Source organism: Bos mutus, chromosome 7 (assembly GCF_027580195.1).
Source record: "Bos mutus isolate GX-2022 chromosome 7, NWIPB_WYAK_1.1, whole genome shotgun sequence".
Classification (NCBI taxonomy): Eukaryota; Metazoa; Chordata; class Mammalia; order Artiodactyla; family Bovidae; genus Bos; species Bos mutus.
The window spans coordinates 4,475,541-4,497,036 of NC_091623.1; the positions used below are offsets into that span (position 1 = coordinate 4,475,541).

At 36.6% G+C, this 21,496-nt stretch overlaps 1 protein-coding gene across 1 annotated transcript in view; it reads right to left on the reverse strand.

Annotated features, from left to right (window-relative positions):
* The window catches only part of GABRB2 (gamma-aminobutyric acid type A receptor subunit beta2), a 289,414-nt gene that overhangs the window by 241,098 nt on the left and 26,820 nt on the right, over positions 1-21,496 (reverse strand). The gene's annotated exons all lie outside the window — the stretch shown is intronic.

A 21,496-nucleotide genomic window follows, 5' to 3' on the forward strand; every position in this document is an offset into this window, starting at 1 on the left:
CATCAATTTATCAAAAAGACAACATGTAAATGAGTGTGCCACCTGACTGTAGAGCTCTGAAATATATGAAGCAAAAACTAACAGATCTAAAGGAAGAAAATGACTAATCTACAACTAGGGATGGAAATTTTAACAACTCTCTCAAATAGCTGATGAATAAAGTAGACCAAAAACTCAATAAGGATACTGAAGATCTGAACGAAAAACAAGATACACGAAATAGTATTTATAGAATACCACACCCAGACAGAAGAATACACATAATTCTCTGGTGCGCATGGAATATTCACTAAGATAGGCTACATACTGGGGCACTCAATTAGTTCAAAAATTTCTAAGAACTGATGTATGTGTGTAGCATGCACGTGTGTGTGTGTATTCTGACAATAACAGAATAAAATTAGATTCCAAAAACAACACAACACTGTAAAAACACAAAATATTTTTAAACAACTTATAGAGTATGTAAGCAAATACATGGAATATTAAAATATTTTGAATTGAATGATGACAACAGAATAATTCAAAATTTGTGGGATTTATCCAAAATAGTTTTTATGGAGAAATTCATAGTTTTTATATGGAATAAAGAAGAGTTTAAATATAATGACATTAGTGGAAAAACTGGGGAAATCTGTATAAAGTCTGTAGGTTATTTAATACTTTTGAAAAATGTTATGTAAGATGTTAACAAAATATTAGCACATAAAATCTAGTAATATATTAAAAGAGTAATTCAGCATGATTAAATGGAGTTTATCATAGGCATACAACATGCTTTAATATTTTAAAATCAATCCATATATTTCTTTCACCCACTAACCAAATAGACAAGAAAAATAATATGACCATATTAATAGGTTTAGAAAAAGCATGTTGTAAAAAATACCAATTTGTGATTTAAAAAAAAAAACACAGCAATTAGAAATGGAAGGGAAATTTCTTACTCTAATAAAAAGACATCTCTGAAAAATTTCAGATAATATCATACTTAATATTCAGAATCTTATTTCCCCCTAAAGTGAGAAATAAAGCTAGGATCTCTGTTATCATCACTTTTATGTCTATCAAATGTTGTACTAGAAATCGAAGCCACTGTAATAACTAATAAAGATTAGAAAGGCATAAAACTGTTCACAGATGATATGACTATATACATAGGAAATCCTAAAAAATACACAAACAAAAATACTAAGTTTGATAAGGGAACTTAAGGAAGCTCATAGAAGGCAAGGTGAATGACCAGATGTTGTTATTGTTTGGTTGCTAAGTTGTGTCTGATTCTTTTGTGTCCCCTATGGACTGCAGCCAGCCAGGTTCCTCAGTCCATGGGATTTTCCAGGCAAGAATCCTGGAGTGGGTTGCCATTTCTTTCTCCAGGGAATATTCCTGACCCAGGAATTGAACCCATGTCTCTTGTATCTCCTGCGTTGGCAGGTGGGTTCTTTACCACTGTGCTATCATGGAAGCCCAAACAGTGGAATGACTGGAAGATAAATTAACTCACCATTTATAAAAACATTGAAAATATGTACACAAAATATGTACAGACCATTTCAACAAAGCATGTGCAATATCTCTATACAAACATTCATGAGATAAATTAGAGAAGGCCAAAATAAATGAAGAAATACATCATGCTCATGCATTGGACTACAAAATATTGTTAAGCTGTCAATTCTCCCCAAATCGATGTATAAATTCAATGCAACCAAAATAAATCTTCCAGCAAGTACTTCTTTTTCCCCCAAAAAATGATAACTTTATTCCACAATTTATATGAACTTGCAGATGACCTAGAAAAGCCAAAATAATTGCAAAAAAGAAGAATGAAGTCAGAGGACTTGCATGATCTGATTTCAAGTCTCTGCTTTAGAGTGGAAACTACTGCCCAGAGGCTGGCTGCTTCTTTTTTTTGTAAATAAAATTTTAGTGCTGCACAGCAACAGCCCTCTCTTACATACGGCTGCTTACATACACTTACATATGGCTGCTATCCTCGACTACAGAGCTAAATCATTGTCAGAGAGATCTTATCTCCTACAAGCTCAAAACACTTACTATTTGCCTCTTTTAGAAAAAGTTTATCCACTGTGATCTAAAGTTACAGTAATCAAGATGGTTATAACAGCATGAGACAACAACAATGGAGCAGACTAGAATTCAGCAAGAGACTCATACTTATGTATTTTAATTTTTGTCAAAGGCACTAAAAAATATAATACAGTGGAAAAGGGTCATTTTTAAAAAACAAATAATGTTGAAAAATTGTTATTCATAAAAAGAACCTCAATTCCCTATGTCAATCCATAGAGAAAAAGTTAATTCAGTTTGGATCACAGATCTAAACATAAAAGCAACAACTATAAAGCTCCCTAAAGAAAACATAGAAGAATATTTATAACTTTGGATAGTCAAAGATTTTTTGAACAGGACACAGAAAGCATTAATTAGGTAAGAAAACACTACTAAACTGAACTCCAAAAAGTTTAAAACTTCTGCTTATAAAAAGGTGTTAAACCCAAACTGAGGCATATTCCAAAAAATAAATGACCAGACTCCAAAAAATTTCTGAGATCTGGAAAGCCCAGGAAGCTATCACACATTGCAGGAGACTATGTATGTGTGTGCTCAGGCATGTTTGACTCTTTGTGACCCCTCAGACTATAACCCACCAGACTCCTCTATCCATAGAATTTTCCAGGCAAGAATACTGGAGTGGGTTGCCATTTCCTACTCCAGGGGATCTTCTTGACCCAAGAATTGAACTTGCATCTCCTGCACAGGCAGGCAGATTCTCTACCACTGGGTCATCTGAGATGCCCATAGGAGACTAAGGAGAAATGAAAACTAAATGTAATGTGGTGCTCTAGAATGGATTCTGGACCAGGAAAAGGACATTACTGGAAAAACTGGAGAAATCTGCATAAAGTCTGTAGGTTATTTAATAGTATCGTACCAGTGTTAATTTTTTTAATTTAAATTTTTTTAATTTTATTTTTTAACTTTACAATATTGTATTGGTTTTGCCATATATCAACATGAATCCACCACAGGTAGACACGTGTATACATCCTGAATCCTCCTCCCTCCTCCCTCACCGTACCATCCCAGTGTTAATTTCTTAGCTTAGAAAATTGTTATGTAAGATGTTAACATTAAAAGAAGCTAGATGAAGGGCACTTGGGAATTCTCTGTACTATCTTTGAAACTCCTTTGTAAAACTAAAATTATTTCAAAATAAAACTAATGGAGGTGAGAAAAGGTTGCTATGAAAATGAATAGACAAGTCACAGACCATATACATTCACACACACACACACATATACACACATATGTATATATACACACACATACATATACTGAAAGGGACTATAAGTAGAATGTGTGCATAACTGCTACAAATCAGTTATAAAATAACAAACCATTTAAAAATGAACAAAAGACTAAAGCAGACACTTCACAAAAGAAGATATGCAAACTGGTCAATAAGCATATGAAAAATTGCTCCATAGCATTAGTCATCAGAGAAAATGCAAATTAAAATCACAGTGAGATACCATTACACCCCCACTAGAATGGCTAAATTTATAAAGAACACCACCAACGGTTGGCAAGGATGTAGAACAAACCAAATTTTTCTAACTACTGGTGGGAGGGCAAAGTGAAATGACCACTTTGGAGAACAGGTTGGCAGCTCCTTATGAAGTTAATCATATATCTACACAAAACCTTCTAATTCCACTTAGTATTAGATATTTATCCAAGATAAATGGAGATATATCTACACAAAAAAATGTTCAAAGACTGTTTTAAAAGGAAAGTTGTTTTAATACTAACTGGTGGCTCATGGTAAAGAATCTGCCTATCAATGCAGGAAACACAGGTTCTAAGTGAAGATTCCCTGGAGAAGGAAATGGCTACCCACTCCAGTATTCTTGCCTGGGAAATCTCATGGACAGAGGAGCCTAGTGGGCTACAGTCCATGGGGTCACAAAGAGTCAGGCGTGACTTAGCACCTAAAAATGAAGTAAAAAAGATTCTTTTTCAATCAAGAAATGCCTATTCTCTCACAGGCACTGTGTTAAGAGCTTTAGAAATACAAACTTACTTAACCCTCACAAAAACACTACATAGATACTTAAATTGCCTATTCATTTATTCACAAAGATTTAAGAAGCTATAGTGTGTCAAGCAATGCTCTTGCACATAACAAACTGCATGTCAATTTCCCTATTCTCATAAAGCTTGCACTCTGGATAGGGAGAAGGCTGGTAGATAAAGACAACATGGATAAATTACCAACATGTTACATGGGTAACAATGTTGTCCACATTTTAGAGATGAGGCTTGAGAGATAGAAGCTGGGATTTGGATGGAGTTTCTCTGGCCCAAAATGTAGAACCCTGACCATGACACTATCCTGCCAAAAAAAAAACCAAAAAAACAAAACACTACAACTCCTTGTCTCTCAAGATGGCATCACTCTTTTCAGGCTGCCACTTTAGCAAACAGATGTTAAACTCAAATAAGTAATTTTCAACTAAATTTGCTAAAAGGAAGATAAACTGTCCAGGTTTCTGAACAGAAAATAGGATGAAGCTTGTGATTTCCATGAAGAAGAGAGGCAATTACAAAGAGACCTGAAGGATGCAGTTAGTAAGGGATAAGTCACAGCATCTGGCCCTGGCACCGATTCAGAACAGGGTAAGCCAAATTATTCTTCCTTGCTATTCTTTTACCTTTTCACATGGCCCTAGAATTCTTAAGTTTTTGCTCACGTAGTAAAAATAAGGCATGTAAATCTGTAAACCACCATTGTATAAGTAAGGTAGAGTTAATCTGCCAGAGTAACCCAATTTTCTCTAAGCTATTCTGTCTCTGGAGAGGCTTTGTGGCTCCCTTTTAAACCAGCCACACTTAACTCCATTACAGAAAGCTATATAAAGAAATGAGGCAACACTACATAACTGGAGTGCTAGATCGCTCTTATTTCATTTACTCTGCATTAAGTCTCAAAATATTAATAACAGACGTAAAACATGCCACAGAAAATTCACTCTTTGATTAAAGTACCTCTACAACTAATAAATATCAAATACAAAATACATTCAGTATGATTAGCTGAGGGAACTGCAATGATTTTCATCAAAATCACATGAAAACACCCCAGTGTTTCGCAAGACGAAACTGCTTCACAGTAATATGCCTAACATGCCTTCTTGTATTGTACAGTATATGTTAGCAAGGCCAGTCCACATGTACATCCCTGAATACCATGCTCAGTTTTATTACTTTGAAAATTGGGCACATGCTGTTTCTTTTCCCTCGAAAGCTTTTATTTCAATTTTTTTATAGGAGTAAAATCAGCTCAGGCATCACATTCCTATAAAAGTCTGGCATCTTCAGAAAGAGTCAACCATTGTTATCTTAGTATCAGTTCTATCTTACACTCACCCACGTTGATTACTGCACTCATAGCATTGTGTTGCATCATTATTCACATCTGTCCTTTCAACTCTCCATCCTAAATGTTTCTCAACCCTCTCTTCACATCACTTCTTCCCATGAATCACACTAAAGATACTGTGTGTGTGTGTTAGTCACTCAGTCATGTCCGACCCTTTGCCACTCCATGGACTGTACCCCACCGGCTCCTCTGTCCATGGGATTCTCCAGGCAAGAATACTGGAGTGGGTTGTCATGCCCTTCTCCATGCATTCTTCCTAACCCAGGGATTGAACGTGAGTCTTCTGCACTGCAGGCAGATTCTTTACCATCTGAGCCACCAAGGAACACCAAAGATGGTATACTCAGTGTGAAATACAAACTCACCAATGAGAACAAACACTTGCCTTCTACAACCAGTACAGAGTTGACAGATAAATATGAACCTTTCCACCACAACGCATTGCCACTGTCCTGGGGAAGGTCACTGTCACCTCTGCTTCAGCCACTCATGTTACTTCCTATAGGTGTCCTTGCCTCTAAAATCACCCCTCTAGGCCCCTCTTCACACTGGGACTGACATGCTCTTTCTACACAGCTCATTCATGATTAGTCTTCTAAGATGAGGCTTGGCTTTTACCTTCTCAGAAAATTCTTTTTCTACATAATCCAAAAAATAAGGTTCTCCCACTAAACTCTTTAAAAACTTTTACTACATAGTATTCATTAATTTTATTTAAGCCTGGATTTCAACTACAGCCATCAGGACACTAGTCCAGTTTTCTTTTACAATAGTTCATTTTGTTTTTTTTATTTTTTTTTAGTTTAAGTACCTATCAAGGTATCCAGACCACTTTATATTATATCTTATATTTATACTTCGCTAAAAAAAATCACTATGGAAATGAGGCAAGAAGGAAGAAAAAAATCATTTTTCCTGATGATTTGAATTTCCCTAAGTTTTGCATCTTCCAACATACTTCTTTGGTCTTTTAAGGGTATATTCATTATTGTTAGAGGTTCAGAACCATATGCCTTCTACACCATAGTAGTCAAGTTACTGATTATCAGGTTATAGTAACAATCCTGATGCTAGGAGGATTTTGACCATATGTAACACCATAGTTTCATAGTAAAATAAAAGGGCTTGTCTATAATGACTGCAAAAGTAACAACTTCTTTGCTACTATATAGGTACTTATAGGTATCTCTTTGGAGAAGGCAATGGCACCCCACTCCAGTACTCTTGCCTGGAAAATCCCATGGATGGAGGAGCCTGGTGGGCTGCAGTCCATGGGGTCGCTAAAAGTCGGACAGGACTGAGTGACTTCACTTTCACTTTTCACTTTCATGCACTGGAGAAGGAAATGGCAACCCACTCCAGTGTTCTTGCCTGGAGAATCCCAGGGACAGGGGAGCCTGGTGGGCTGCTGTCTATGGGGTCACACAGAGTTGGACACGACTGAAGCGACTTACCAGCAGCAGCAGCAGTTATCTCTTACTCTCTACATAGGTACTAAATACATCATCATAGGTGTATTTATCATGAATAGATTTAGTCTGATGGCAGAGGTTATTATACTATTCTACATCAAAACTGAAGAGATAGATAAAAAGATAGATAGATCAACACACCTAGAAAATATTGCTCTTATATAAACTGTATGACTATTTTATTTTACACTCAGGAAAATCTTTTGCAGACTATAAAATACAGTTTGAAAAAGACTTTAAAAATAGAGAAATGTACAAAGTTTAACCATTTAAAATTCCCACAATCCAATTATATAATATAAGCTATTCTTACTTAGTCACAGATTAAAACAAAACTTCCTCATCCCTTAAATTGAAAAGCAAAGCAACAGACTCAAACAGAGTCAACAAATGCAAAATAATAATATCCGAGAATGGGAAATACACTCAAGTAGCATTTTTAGCATACATTACATATTTCTTATTTTGAAAAATTAAATGATTAAAATCATCAAACCAACCAAAATACTGGAGTTTTGATAAATCTTTACTACTCTTATTTATAAGAGGCAGGCATAGAGCTCAACTAAAAGCAATAAAAAAAAAAATTCCAACAAAAAAAATTACACACACTGGAAATGTCAAACAATTGAGGTTCAAGATGACCTATAACAAGTGCTAAAACTTGGGTTCCTCATCATTTGCTTTTTTCAAAGACAAATTCATTTCAAAGTCAGGAATTTGGGGCTATATTTCATTTGAAGTAAAAAAGGAAATATAGTTATACTCATGTAGTTATATTCTTTTCCATGCCAAACATGTTAGCCAAGTATGACATCATTCCAGAACTTCATGATGACAGCTCCAGAGAACAAAATGATGTGCATGTCACCTGACACTTTTGCTTCAGTTCAGTTCAGTGGCTCAGTCATGTCCGACTCTTTGTGACCCCATGAATCGCAGCACGTCAAGCCTCCCTGTCCATCACCAACTCCTGGAGTTCACTCAAACATATCCATTGAGTCTGTGATGCCATCCAGCTATCTCATCCTCTGTTGTCCTGTTTTCCTCCTGCCCCCAATCCCTCCCAGCATCAGAGTCTTTTCCAATGAGTCAACTCTTCACATGAGGTGGCCAAAGTACTGGTGTTTCAGCTTTAGCATCATTCCTTCCAAACACCCAGGGCTGATCTCCTTTAGAATGGACTGGTTGGATCTCCTTGCAGTCCAAGGGGCTCTCAAGAGTCTTTTCCAACACCAAACAGTCACAACTGTGTTCATTAATTATCTGACTAGGGTTTTGGACACTCTTCCCTCAACTCTTCCCAAGAATGGCATCCTCTCAATCCTCCACCACAGGCTTAAATGCAACCTCTCTGCATTTAGAACCCTTTGTTTTTTTGTTTTTTAAATTTATTTATTTTAGTTGGAGGCTAGTTACTTTACAATATTGTAGTGGTTTTTGCCATACATTGACATGAATCAGCCATGGTGTACATGTGTTCCCCATCCTGAACCCCCCTCCTCATCTCATCCCTCTGGGTCATCCCAGTGCACAGCCCTGACCACCCTGTCTCATGCATTGAACCTGGACTGCAATCTGTTTCACATATGATAACATACATGTTTCAATGCTATTCTCTCAGATCATCCCACCCTCACCTTCTCCCACGGAGTCCAAAAGACTGTTCTATACATCTATGTCTCTTTTTCTGTCTTGCATATAGTGTTAGTGTTACCATCTTTCTAAATTCCATATATATGTGTTAGTATACTGCATTGGTGTTTTTCTTTCTGGCTTACTTCACTCTGTATAATAGGCTCCAGTTTCATCCACCTCATTAGAGCTGATTCAGATGTATTCTTTTTAATGGCTGAGTAATACTCCATTGTGTATATGTACCACAACTTGCTTATCCATTCATCTGCTGATGGACATCTAGGTTGCTTCCATGTCCTGGCTATTATAAACAGTGCTGTGATGAACATTGGGATACACATGTCTCTTTCAATTCTGGTTTCCTCGGTGTGTATGCCCAGCAGTGGGATTGCTGGGTCATGTTTTAAAACAGGCCCTCCAGCCTAAATTACTCTCTCATCATCTACCAGTGTATTTACTGCACTTAAATTTATGTATAGAGGATCCACAGTCACAGTAGAATTTTTGACCTTTTATAGAACTCTATCGTGCTCTGAGGTCTCCCAGATTCCTCAGCCAAAATTAATATCCACACACTATTCCATACTGCAGTCATCTCAAACCTTAGCTTAGATTTTGAGCCAAACTTGTCCCCTTCATTTACGATATATTGTGAGTTTAGGAAATTGCTTATTATTTCTAATCTCTAGTTTCTGCACATTAAATATACCTTACTCTTAGAATTATTAATGAATTTTAAATAAGAAAATGTATATATGCATGTTAATCCAAGACTTTATCAGAGCAAGTACTCATTAAGGAGTAGCTATAATACCTGTATTAGTTAGGACCAAGATGACACATAAAACTAGCCATCAGTATATCATTAGTCTATATTTGGTGATGCTGCCATTTGCAATAATACTCTATCCATTTAGACCAGTTAATTTCAGCTCCTGTTGATTTCACTTGAAACACAGCTTAGAGAGATAAGAAAAAGGACCATTTTAGCAAAAATAAACTCAGTCTTTAAATCAAACTCTTCTTTAGGTGACATCATTTTTTAAAATTAGAAATATCCCAATACCCCTAAGATTTTACACATTAAAATCTTCAAGATTTCTCTAAAACCACATTTAATATTCTACTAAATATGAGGGAAAAAAAAAAAAACTAAAGTGCAAAAAAAAATCAAAAGTAAAATAAAACTTTTATTTTCAGGACCAAGTGCTTATTATTAGAAAATATGTTCCATTCTACCCAGGAGACAATTCGCAAAACAGAATTTTTTAATTCAGGAAATGAATAAGTATATTATTACATATAAGTGTAGCTATGAGGAACTCAATTTTACTTGAGATTTTCCTGTTCTTATTTTACCTAAGCTCTGTAATTAGCTAAACAAAATATTTAAGTTCTGGTGTGCTTCACATATCCCATTACTTCCACATTAGATTTAAGTTCCTTTAAACGTCACTGATTTTTAATTACCATGCAAATGTATTAACTAAGCTTCTTAGAGCTAAAGGTTAGAACCACATGGAGAAGAGCTGATAAAGGAATTTGCCTTTTTCCTGTTAATAACAAATATGATTTATGATTCCTATTTTGTGGCTGGAACTCTAAGATTATTTTCAATATACTAAAAATGTAATTATCAAATAGATTCAAGAGAAACCTTTAACATCTCTGTTTTGTGGGAAAGAAAACATCTTTATGAAATAATCAACAGGCATCGCTCGTAATTTAACTAGAACAAGAGAACAAGTGGCACACAGCACTAGGAAGGTATGAGAGGAGTCAGTGCCATGACTAACCACGCGTGCAAAGGTTGGTCCGGTTCCTTGGTAGCTCATCTGCCTGCAATATCGTGGAGGTTAGGCAGCAGTTTTAAGACAATGGTACCCCATTCCAGTACTCTTGCCTGGAAAATCCCATGGACGGAGGAACCTGGTGGGCCACAGTCCATGGAGTCACTAAGAGTCGGACATGACTGAGCAACTTCATTTTCACTTTTCACTTTCATGCATTGGAGAAGGAAATGGCAACCCACTTCAGTGTTCTTGCCTGGAGAATCCCACGGACGGGGGAGCCTGGTGGGCTGCCATCTATGGGGTCGCACAGAGTTGGACACGACTGAAGCCACTTAGCAGCAGCAGCAGCAGCAGGCAGCAGTTTTAGCAAATGAGCACAGACAGTTGCCTGTAAGACTCTGAGGCTTGAACCCAGCATTTACTAATGTGGGGGTCACATGTATTGCATGTTATATCTTGCTCTCACTTTCCTTGTCTGCACAGTTATACCAATTAGCATTGCCTGCATTTAATGGTACTTAAATAAGCTGAAGATCTTTTATTGTTGTTGACTAATCATAACTGCTTTACCATATATATTTCTCAGTACTTTAGCCAACATTTCCTGAATGTTTAATAGTTATAAAATGTAGAGTACCAAGGACTTTATATAGATTTTTTCATCTCATCATCACAACAACATGGTGAGGCTGATATCATCCCTGCTTTGCTGATGAGGAAACTGTGTGAATCAGCTATGGTTTCACAGCTGGTTAGTGACTGCATGACTTCCAAACTCCTCTTCTTAACCCCTGTGGATACCGTGGTTTCGGCAGAAGACACATGATTTCATCACTGTAAACAGAGGTTACTTCTGTGCCCAAATTATGGAAGAAAAAGGAGAGACAAGAAAGACAACAAAATCCGCTCCAAACACACATAATTAATAAGAGATCGAACTTGAACTCAGCTATCTTATGATTTTAAGAGTAAGGGCATTTCCGACAAGGCACACACTTCTGATAAATGAACTGTAGAATTTGTAAATGAAAGAGAAGACCTAATTCTTGTCTGGGAGGAAGATTTCAACACAATGGATTTTATTCTTGTAATACCACTGCCCAGCACATTTCATCAAACACTCTGACTGGAAAACTGTAAATTTACCTTGTCTAAAATTGTTTTGCTCAATCTGTGTTCAAATATTCAAAAATAAAAAGGTACAATGGATTGCTATCAATAGTCCAAGTGACAGACACAAAGATAGAAATGAAGCTCTGACTCAAGAACTGAAAAACACCGTCATTCACATCTATTAGTTCCCAGTCCTCAGGACGTCTATACTTTTGTTCCTAGCAACAATCTCTAATTTATGAGGACACCTCACCTCCTCTCACATAGTAAACATCTCATCTTTTTCATGTCTATAAGGCAGCATCAATTTTCCAGATATTTTACGAGGCCTTATTCTGTCTGGTGACTAAATATCAACGGGTCAGGCAGTGCCTGTGGTATGATACATGAATTAAGAGGACAGAAGCTGGTAAGATAAGGGATATTATATGAAACATTTATTATATGTTTGTGCTTAAACTTTTCACAAAGACAGCTGTGATGGGTGCAGAATTGGGACAAGACGAGTATTATCAGGTATATGTGGTTATTATTATGGTGTCCTTGAGAGGCATAACAGCTTTCCTCTTACAACCCTCATGGAGTTAGATTAGTGACCCTGAGAGAAAATCTTCTCACATCATTCTGCAAGAATAAGGTCACACTTCCCAAAAGCAACATATAAGACTATAGATCTTAAAAGATATATAAGACTGGATCATCAAGGCTGGGAGGAACTCAAATTTGAATTTCTGTCTGACAATAAATTTGTGCAGCCATGGGTGAGGTCACTACAAGAAATTTGTTAGATTTAAAAGGGTTAATTAACCTTGATCTTGACTTGTAAGTACGGTGGATAACTACTGTTTTTTTTTCCTAGTGACTTATGGTTGAACCAATTTGGGGTAATATAAAGTTGCACATATACATTTTTTTTTGTCTGCACCACTCATCATCATTGTGGCCTGGAAGAAAACCTGGAAGGGAAATCAATGTAAAATTTGGCCGAGCATTACTGCAATTACAGTGACCCACTGACTGAGTCACTCTCCGTACTTAGGCTGTCAAGTAGGTCATATTAAGTCACAGAATCATGCCTTACTGCCACAGCGGTCATTTAAAGGACCAAGTCTAAAGAACACATGCTACCTAAACTTTGGTGAGAAGCAAGTGCTACTGAAATAACTCACAAATGATGAAATAAAACTGGAAATTTCTGACTTGTTCATGAGAGAACACAGAGGTAAATGTGAAGAAAAGAACTTTCTGAAACACAAGGGGGAAGCTTGCTATTTTTTCAATACTTTATACAAAATAAAAAGTATGAACAAAAAGAATTCCCTGAAAATAGCTGTTTCTGATTTGAAAAATTCCAGTAATCTAAGCAATAACTTATAAAGAAAATAAAGAGCAAGCTTTTATCTCTGTCTAAAAAGGAGGTCTCACACAGACATCTGCAGTTGGGGACACTACCACCCTCTGTTGCTGTAACTTAACGGAAAAACAGGTCAACAGGATTGATGTTTTTAATGGTCAGTTAAAATCCTCTGACACAGACAGAGAATGGACCTGTGGACACAAGAGGGGAAGGACAGGCTGGGACAAAGTGAGAGAGCAGCACTGACGCACACACTTCTGTGTGTGACACAGACAGCGAGCGGGAAGCCTCTGCACAGCACAGGTAGCTCGGCTCAGTCTGGGGGTCTGTGATAAACTGGAGGGGTGCAGCAGGGTTGGGGGAGGCTCAAGAGGGAGGGGATATACGTACATTTAATGGCAGATCCACACTGTTCTACAGCAGAAACTAACAACACTGTAAAGCAGGCGTAATTGCTTTAAAGCAAACATACTCCAATTTAAAAATATAAATAAATAAATAAATCCTCTGGGAGTCCCTGACTTCTGTAATAGTTCATAGTAAAAAGTATCTTTGATTGTGAAAGTTGGAAACAGATTTTATTATATTTATGATCCCACCATAAAGCAGTCTTTTATAGGTGATGCTCCTTGACCAGAGAATTATTCTTGATTATTGAGAGCATGCCATTCATAAACACTGAATCCTGCAGAAGCCAGAGATTTCTGAGAGTGGCTATAAATATACCCAGATAACAGAAAGGTGTTCTGATTCATGACAGGTAATAAAGAGACACCAATAAAGTCACTGCATATTTTGAGAAGATATCTTCAAGCATGCACATTATTTTCAAAGGCAATAAAAGACCTATTATAAATTATAATTTATAAACTAAATCAGAATTCTTTATGTCATACCTATAGCATGAGCTATTGAAATTAGTTCCAATACCAAATTCTACCTCAAAGTAGAATTTATTAACTCAAATCATTGTGGAATGCTGTAATGGCCATTTCTCAGGCACTAACCTAATGACAACTACCTTTGAGTTTTATAAGGTTAACAAAGAACAGAATGTAGCTTCAGGGTGGAATTTATGAAGTGGTAATGAACACATTCAGATGGTCATTTCAGTCTGTTAAGAAAGGTTAAGTTTAGATGTCATCGTTTTGAAAGCTGTGATGCCCCTTAGCACATACTAGAAAAGAGATTAATAGGCAGGTCAGAGGTTTCCTTCTAGAGACTCTGAGACACAGCTGAACTGATAACACTTTAAAAAGAGACTAGAAATTGATCCATGCACACATATAGACTCACAGAGTGCACTCCCCATATGTTCATTTCAATTATCTTACAATTCCAAACAGCCTTCCCTGAAGCACGGAGATTATATTTGGCCTACACTAAGATATCATCTTTTTTTGAAGAGGAACACTTTTTTTAGAAACATACCCATGAATGTATGCAGGAGGCTTTATGATCTCCCATCTAGGCATGTACCCTTTTGAGAACCATTCGACCACAAAAAGTGGCCACCCAACAACTACTGATGCAGGGAAAATCAATGAAGCCTCATGTTGAAACTTTTGAGATTCAATAAAAGCAGTTATCATAATTTTGCTAGTTAGGCTCATCAAAGATTGAAGCACCAACTAAATAAAGAATAAAGGCAATCAATAAACAGTTCATAATAAGTAGAGCAAATTAAAATAAAAGGAATAAATTCAGAAAAATCCCAGGGACACTGTTATGGGAAACTAAGATTTAAAAATAATATCCCAGTTTAAGGAGACAAAAAATGATCTGAAAGTGAACAAAGGTAAAGAAAGATGAAATTCTGCAAGTCATTCTGCAGTTTGTTTGTTCTTTAAATCTGCTAATCATGTGACAGAAAACTTAAGTCAAGGAAATCTTCCCAACAAGCCAAGCAAGGTCAAAGTGGAATAAAAAATACATTTGATTTTTTAAATGGCATCTAATGCCATGATCATATTTTCTTTGTACAGTTCTCTTTTCCAACGTTGTTTTTCCCTCTTTAGCCAGTGTAAATGTTAGATTTTGCATGAAAATGGAGCAGAAAATGGGCCTTAGCGACCCACTTAAAAGATAATTTACCACCCAGTGCAATATAAGGACATTAAAGGAAAGAGGAAAAGTTCCTAGCAATTAAAAAAAAAAAATCAAGCCTCCCACCTGGCCATGAGAATTTTGTGAGTTGTATAATTAGGAAGTATTTCTATAGCTGCCTCTAAAAGTATGTAGGGAGGCCAGGATTATAAAAGTTGGATGTCAAAGTACTTGTTCTATGTCATTTGTAACCTTGAACCTAACTGACACTCAGCTCTTCCTTCATAAAATTAGGAGACTGTGATGTGGTGACCTGTAAAATGCTCTTTTGCTTTGCTAATTTTTATTTGCATGCTTTAATTTCACAAAGAACAAATCCTTATGTAACTGTGTACTTACAAAATGAAAAGATTAGTCTGTTCAAATTCTTAATATTCAGTTTCCAGCTGTGCACTACTTCATCTTTTCCCATTGCTTCTTTAGGAAGAGTGTCCCCCAGCCTTTTTTTTTTTGACATACTGTGATAGCCAACATTCATATGTATTAAAGTTGATTTTTAATGAATGCAGAATGCTTTCTTCTCCCAGAAAGTATCCTAAAAAATTAACCTATCATATTTAATTGGCAATAACTTCAGGAAGAGATTTAGCTCATTGTACAGATGAGGAAATTGAGGCTCAGGAATTAGTAACTTGCTTGAGTTCACACGTGCTTCAGATGTTAATGGAGTCCATCTGTGTCCAGACCACATACTGTGAAGATGGTTCACGAGAATGCATATATCCTATGACAGCTGGTACCCTGGCAAATCTCAGGAGAGAAATTCTGCTGCTTTTCTATGGGCTCTAGGATCATGGATAAAGCATATCTGCCCTGATGGGACAAACACAAAAGGAACATGGCTAACCTCGTCATTACAGCTTGCCACATTAGCCTTCAACGATCAATAAAGTTTGCCAAACAATAGCTGATGCAATACATTGCCTCAGAAAACAGGTAAAACACATCATGTTTACTGATTTTGAGGGGTTGTCTACAAGAGATCTACTGTGTTGGCTGTAACTCAGAATATACGTGATTTACAACACGATGCTTGATTCAGTGTGCCAATTCTTCAGTCCTAGACAAATCTCATGGGGAAAGAAAAGCTGGAGGACCATTGGTTTTAGTGGTTTCCTGAGATTACCCAGGTGGTGCTAGTGGTAAATAATCCACTTGCCAATGCAGGAGATGCAAGATATGCAGGTTCAATCCCTGGATCAGGAAGATCACCTCAAGGAGGAAATGGAAACCAGCTCCAGTGTTCTCGCCTGGAGAATCCCATGCACAGAGGAGTTCATGGGGTCACAAAGAGTCAGACGCGACTGAGTACATACCACTGTATTGTATGTTACTGAGAATACACAAGGCATTAAAAAAACGACATGTAGCAAATCTGAGCTGCTCCTTTTGGATTAACTATTAGGTTTACAGTCTCTTTAAAGGAATGCATTTGGTGCTTATTCCAATTACCTTAACTCTGGTCACCGAAACCTCCATTACTCTTTTTTAATGCTTTAAAAAACTTTTTCCTTGATTATACTTTCACTAACTTGCTTCCTGAATTAGTAAAGAGAACACTGGATTCAAGTCTGTAAAGGATTCTAGTTCAAATTCTGCTATTTAGTTAACTATATAAGTATTAATAAGTTACTTAACAATAGGATATTTTTTGAAAAAGAGAGTGAGGGAAGGAAAAATATACAAACACTTATTATGTTCACATCTCAGAAACGATGAAAGGATCAAATGAGGTAGGCCATATTAAAAGTGCTTTTAAAATCTTCAAACGTGGTAAAAATGTTAGTATCGGTATTTTCATTGTTCAAAGTATTTATACTGAACCAGGAAATAGCCTTGGTATGTGTATGTGAAGTCGCTCAGTCGTGTCCGACTCTTTGCAACCCCATGGACTGTAGTCTACCAGGTTCCTCCATCCATGGGATTTTCCAGGCAAGAATACTGGAGTGGGTTGCCATTTCCTTCTCCAGGAGATCTTCCTGACCGAGGGATTGAACCCTGGTCTCCCGCATTGTAGGCAGACGCTTTACCGTCTGAGCCACCAGGGAAGCATTAAATTTCAAAAAATAATGTTGAAAGATGGTATCTAAACCAAACTATGGAGGGTGCTGCTGCTGCTGCTAATTCGCTTCAATTGTGTCCAATTCTGTGTGACCCCATAGACGGCAGCCCACCAGGCTCCCCCGTCCCTGGGATTCTCCAGGCAAGAACACTGGAGTGGGTTGCCGTTTCCTTCTCCAATGCGTGAAAGTGAAAAGTGAAAGTGAAGTCGCTCAGTCATGTCCGACTCTTCGAGACCCCATGGACTACAGCCCACCAGGCTCCTTCGCCCAAGGGATTTTCCAGGCAAGAGAACTGGAGTGGGGTGCCATCGCCTTCTCCGATGGAGGGCGAAATCTGAGCAACTCTGTGACATCAAAGTCATAGATTTCTGTCTTGGCAAAGCAAGTACATCAAACTTTGAAGGTAGGAAGGGCATGTACTCAACATTTGTATTTCATTTACTATTTTTCTCACTCTGAGAATGACCTTGGCAACTACTTTCAAATGAACCAGAGAAGTCTGAGCTGTCTTCCGAGCATTACTAAGTTGTACAATCAGTTCTTTTACTTCCCTCTATCACAGCAGCAAAGGGGAGTTATAAAGCTATGTTGAAGAGCATCTGCATTTCCCAAGGTGAAGTTCCATGCTATTTCCAAAAAGAAGGGTATCATTTTCTGTATATGAACCTTTGATCTTTGTCTTTTGAAATAATGCTCTTGTTAGATTCAAGCACATTTAATAGCCCCCTATGTTATCACACTTTTAAAATTAGACATATTTGATCCAGAAAGAAAACTGCTTCTATAAGGGGCTGAGAGTAGAATTTGTATGTTGTTTTATGTTTTAGTTTCTCAATAAAATTCTTCTCAGAAATGTGAACTAATGATATTAACATAAAGAAATATTAGCTTCTAACTACTTCCTACAGCCAGAACACTCTGGGAGGAGTACACCCCTAAAGCTCTACAGAATTAGCAAAGTGCTTATTCTACAAAACAATTGCAAAATATTCAGTTGGAAAGAAGCACATTTTCTGATAAACAACACGACTACTATCTGTCAGCTTTTTTTTCTGGCCCAATAAGCAATTCTGTTTTTTCTCCCCCTAGTTCCTTCCAACTTTGGTTGCAAATTTAACACTTTAGAATCAAAAATATGTTGTTGTTGTTGTTGTTTTTAATTTAGACTTGATTTTCAGGATTTCAGAACTGGAAGGATATATTAACCCAATCTTTCCCCACTTTCCCAACAGAAATGTAACTCTGGTCCAGAGAGGAGGAAAAAATTACTTAGTTGACATTACATACTAGTAGGCACGTGACACAGATTTAGAATACAGGTCTCCAGAATCCTAGTCTAGTGACCATCGAAACATCATGATTTAAGAACTATCTTCAGGATAATATTACCCTTGATTGGGTGTCCATTCTGTATAAACGGAATTCATGAATGTGTCAGAGGTCTTGTGGATCATAGAAAATTTATGTGTATAATATTATTATCAGATACTATTTATTGAACTTTATTATATTCAAAGAACCTAAGTCTTCTATGTATATTAAATCATTTAACTTTTAGAATAATGCTTTAAGGCTAAGACTACTATTAATCCTACTCTATAGGTGAGAAAATGGATAGTTTAATGAATTAAGTAATCTGGGCCGCATTACAGCTTATAAGTGAAAGTGGCAAGATTTTCAAATTCTATGAAATGCTACCAGTGCTTATAAAAACATCCGAAAGAAAACATACACCCCATAAATTTTCACAAGTAAACCTGCTTTCGTCAGTTTTAGGAAAGAAAACTACGTTTCTGCCAGTTGGAGAAGTAACAACCAAATGCATTTAGTTCTCATTGAGTAATAAAAAAACAGATTGTCTTTCATTCTGTTCTTTAAATACATTTCAACCAACTTCAGAGAGAATATTAACAAAAACATTTACAGATCAAGGTTACAATTTGGCTTTATTTATCTGATAGGCTAGATTAATTCATTATTAATTTTCCTGCTCTTCTTACATATGACATATTATGACATTTTTATGAAGCATTAATTTACAACAATTATACCTCATTTTATGTACAATCTGGCACTCCTGTATAGTTCTGCCCTTTAGTTTAGTTTTTAATCCTAGCCGTGATTCCAGTATACAAACTTCAGGAGTAAATGCTACCTGCTTTAAATATGTCATGTTGGGAAGCATTTTTGAAGAGATCTGTGTATTCTGCAGTCATCTATCACTGATATGAAGATCCTTACATAACTGCAGGACTACTGTGATAATGTACAACGACTTCCAAGAGCAAATTCTGAAAAACCAATGAAAACACCCTTGAATAACAATTGCAAGTTGAATGTAAGCAAAGATCAAAACTACAATTTTGTTGCACTGCAGTCTTAAGAGCAAAAAGAACTAATAAAAGGAATAACAGGTTATTCTAATGTATTATTAATTTATTTATTATATAACTCCATGAGTTAGAACCTTTTGAACTAGAACTGGCCGTGGTTGGAATATTTAAGAAAACAGACAGGGTCCTGACCTTAGGACAGAAAGCAATGGTACCCAGTAGAGCAAAACTTTTAAAAAGACCAAGAGTAGAAGAGATTTTCTTGATTCTTATTCTTATACCAACAATGTATCAATCTTCACAAAGCATCCCTGTTATTAGTTTATAAAATTTCACAATCTGTTATAAAACAAACCTGAACCTAATTTGCTACTTTTTAAAAAAACTATCTGTGACAGTTGAAGAGCCAATCTAACATAATAAATGAGACAGAGCTTCACATTATTTTTGTTTTCCTTTTTATGCTTTAATAACCTGAATTAATAAAAATGTATTTCTCCATTAAATTACACCTTTAACATATTCTTCTTTAATTTGAATCATTTCTGTTTCAAGTAAAGTCCTAACAAACATACAAGCATGAAAACCAAGTAAAGATGTGCAATTCCATATGATATACCTTCCACTGAACTATTCCCAGAGCATTTTATATTTCGTGGCATACTTATTATATTTTATTATATAAATAAGACCATATACCCAGCCATATTTGATTTACTTCTGCTATAAAATATCAACAATCTTTTGGCCAACACTAGCTGAAAAAAGATGAGCACCAACATCAAAAGCATGCCTCCTCATTAATATCCAGCTTAAAACATATTCTAAAAATATAGCTTTGAAGAAATTTTCTAAATATCTTTTAAAAAGAGAAATAAATCTGTATTCCCTTCCATTGTGCTGTAGTAAGCTTTCTATTTATGATAGTACCATATTTGTATTTTTTATGAGTACAAAGCCAACACACAGTTGTCCAAAGACTAAGCCTCTCTTGATACATCGTCTGAATTTACTGAAATGTAGCATGTATGGGGTCACACAGAGTCGGACACGACTGAAGCGACTTAGCAGCAGCAGCAGCATGTTAATGCATGCTAAGCCACTTCAGTCATGTTAAACTCTTTGAGATCCTATGGACAGTAGCCCCGAGGCTTCTATGTCCATGGGATTCTCTAGGCAAGAATACTGGAGTATTCTCCAGTTCCCTCGTCCAGAGGATCTTCCCAACCCAGGGATCTGCCCTTGTCTCTGGCATCTCCCACATTGGCAGGCAAGTTCTTTGCCACTAGCATCACCCAGGAAGCCCCAGCATGTCAATACTTTAATACAAAAAGATTTATCTAGTATAAACATTTCATTTTGCATATAAAAATGTGTATTTGGTAAGCACATGCAAAATAGCATGAAAATTCTAGCTCTGTTCTAGTTTGCCACTATTGAGTCACAGGAAATACACCTTCCTGCCCAGAGATGCTAAAGGTCTTTTCAAGCTGATATATGTGGCATTATTATTTCACAATATATTTCAATCTACTCATGCACGTAGCTTAAGCTCATCAGTCTTAAATAATTCAACCTGGTAAGCTGACTACTTAGTGATAAGTAATAACTTTAGAAAAATAGAACCATTTCATACTTGGTTTCATATTTATATGCATGTGTATGTATACATGTGTCTACATGCATGACAGTCAAATACTATTCACTATTAGCAATATATAATATATAAATAGGGCTTCCCAGGTGGTTCAGTGGTAAAGAATCTGCCTGGCGATGCAGGAGACCTGGGTTCAATACCTGGGTCAGGAAAATTTCCTGGAGAAGGAAATGGCAACCCACTCCAGTATTTTGCCTGGGAAATCCCATGGATAGAGGAGCTTGGCAGGCTATAGTTCTTGAGATTGCAAGAGAATCAGAAATGACTTAGCAACTAAACAACAATTTGCAATATGGGCCTAGCTTACAGAATTATTTTCTCCTACAACTTCTGAGCTCTCGCTCAGAAGGCATATCTGATTTAACCAACACAAAAGTTACAAGTCAATGAAGAAAGTGAAAGTCACTCAGTCGTGTCCGACTCTTTGTGACCCCATGAACTAAACAGTCCATGGAATTCTCCAAACCAGAATAATGGAGTGGGTAGCCTTTCCC